The sequence below is a fragment of the Neopelma chrysocephalum genome, unplaced genomic scaffold (assembly GCF_003984885.1).
Source record: "Neopelma chrysocephalum unplaced genomic scaffold, ASM398488v2 Primary Assembly neopelma1_92520, whole genome shotgun sequence".
NCBI lineage: Eukaryota > Metazoa > Chordata > Aves > Passeriformes > Pipridae > Neopelma > Neopelma chrysocephalum.
The window spans coordinates 1,039-3,392 of NW_020921258.1; the positions used below are offsets into that span (position 1 = coordinate 1,039).

At 51.3% G+C, this 2,354-nt stretch overlaps 1 long non-coding RNA gene across 1 annotated transcript; it reads right to left on the reverse strand.

The window, feature by feature from the left end:
• Positions 1–634: 634 nt before the first annotated feature.
• On the reverse strand, positions 635–1,822 carry LOC113980124. The gene is made up of 2 exons (XR_003538075.1): positions 1,337–1,822; positions 635–903 (listed from the first exon to the last, which is right to left on the reverse strand). It is a non-coding gene; the product is annotated as an uncharacterized LOC113980124 (long non-coding RNA).
• Between the last annotated feature and the right edge of the window lie 532 nt (positions 1,823–2,354).

The window sequence follows — 2,354 nt, forward strand, 5'->3', positions numbered from 1 at the left end:
TCAGGGAAATACAATCAGCATTCCCTAAACACCATCACTTCTACATCCACCTGCGATCAGGGGCCGATGGGCAGCAGCCTGCCCTGGATGGACTGTGGGGATGGTGTGAAGGCCACTGTTCCCCAGGTTTGAATGACTCTGGCCATGATCCCCGGCCTGTGGACAGAAAGCCCAGAGCCAACAGGAACTCCAGCCAGCTGCAGGCAGATGTTACTCCATCCCAGTTTGCCGGGGGTAGGGACGAAGGTGCCCTTCCCCGTTCGGAAGTGGAAGTCGTCCCCTGTGCAGAGCCCGCTCTGATCCTGGGCCTCATGGGAGCCAATTCCCTTGTCACAGCCCGCTTCCTGCAGAGAAGAAAGGGAAAGCTTGCACATAAGGAAGAAGACATTCTTCCCTGGGAGGGTGGGGAGGTGGCCTGGCACAGAGAAGCTGTGGCTGCCCCATCCCTGGAAGTGGCCAAGGCCAGGCTGGAGGGTCTATTGGAAGGTGTCCCTGCCCGTGGCAGGGGGAGGAAGGAGATGATCCCTGAGATCCTTTCCAACCCAAACCACTTCAGGATCCCAGGATGATTCCATGCTCTTTCTCTGCATTTATTTGGCATCATTTCCTCTCAAAAACAACATCTCCAATTTAGTTGATTGCTAAAGCCATGATTTTAAAATCATCAAAAGGGACTGGAAAACATACAGAAATCATTCCTACACCCACCAAATCATTATTAATTGGAACCTGATTCCCTCATCTCCGTCCTTGTTTTTCTTGGCTGGAAAACCTGATGATCCCCACTGGCTATTTTTAGGGTGGTTTTCTTCCACAGCTCCATTCTCCCAGCTGAAACCTCCTGGCATATTCAGGGCTTATTTGGAGGGAAGCCCCTCTGAGGTATTTCCTCTCGTGGCAATTCTGTGGGATGAAGAAGTAAAAAAAGCACGTCAAGAGCTCCTTCTACCCCCTTCCTTCGCAAACACCCTCCCAGTTTGTCCTGGGCAGCTCCATCCCCCCGGCACCCGCACCCGACGCTTCGGCTCCGCTGGGAAAGGGACAGCAAGTGCAGAAGCAAGTTCAGTGCTGTGCAGGGGCTCCCTGGGGAACAGCACTTCAGTGCTTTAGTCCATGGCCTTTCCTGCTGCCCTCCCTCCTGGAGGCAGAGGATGACCCGGCCATTGCTCTCTCCCTTGTTTCTCCCACACTCGCAGACCCAGGTCCTGCTCTTTTGGCCCCACTTTTCTTGGCAACCCCGGCATCATTTTCCAGGGTCCCCAGGAAACTTCTGCACTTCACCCATTGCTAAGCGCAGAGCACAGGACAAGGGAAGGACAAATTTCTCAGCACCCACCACCTGGAATTTTCCTTCTCCACAACACACTCCCATTCCTGCTGTCTCTGGAGGTGCCTGCACGAGTCCTCCTTGTCCCAGCCCAGCCAAACTGACACATGCACAGGAGAAATCATCAGGTCTTGCTTGCACAATTCCCGACCCTAACCCTTGCCTGTCCTGCCCAGAGCTGAGGGAAATCTGACAGAATATTAATAAACCACCTTTGTTAAGAGCAGTCATCAGCCCGGTCCTTCAGGCTTTGCAGGGTTTGTAGGGAACAGACCCAAATTCCAGTCCTACCTTTAAATTTCTAACAGCTTTCCTCGGAGAGATTCTGGACAGTAACACATATAACGGAAAGAAAAGACTGCACAAGGAGTAACAGAAAGTTTGCCACAAAGAACAGAAGCTCCTGTTCTCCCTCATCAGGCTGGGACTGTAGGACCCAGTCTTTGCCACCAAGAGACCAGAGCATTGTCATTAAGACTTAAACCTCCCCCCATGGGTGTTTCTCAGAGAACTGGGCCAGCACTGAGCTACTCCCATGTGCCTGCAGTGCTTTGAGGAGGGGCAAGACAATCTCCCACTTCTGCTTGGAAGAGAATGAAAAGTCATTCCCCTTCTCTCTCTCTGACCCAGCACCAAAGCAGTCCTGTAGGATAACACCGGACTAGGCCTGATTCATCTGGGAAAGAAAAAAACCCTAAACAAACAAACAAAACCACTCCGAATTTCAAGGTAAAAAATACGCTGCTTCCTGAACAGGAGCACACAAAACACATTGAAACCACAGAGAAAATGACAAACCAGAAAAAAAAAAAGAGCCAAAAGAAATGCTCTGCCTGCCTTGATTCGCTCTCTGTTTGATCATTCCAAAGGAAATTCTCCACAGATCAGAAGCAATTACCAATCATTTTTCCTCGGTAACAAATGAACGACTTGGGTTTCTGCTGAGGGGCTGGACATGTCCAGTGAGGGTTCAGGGTCTGGTGGGTTGTTTATGGCAGATCCTGACCGGCCCAGGCCAAACCCAACC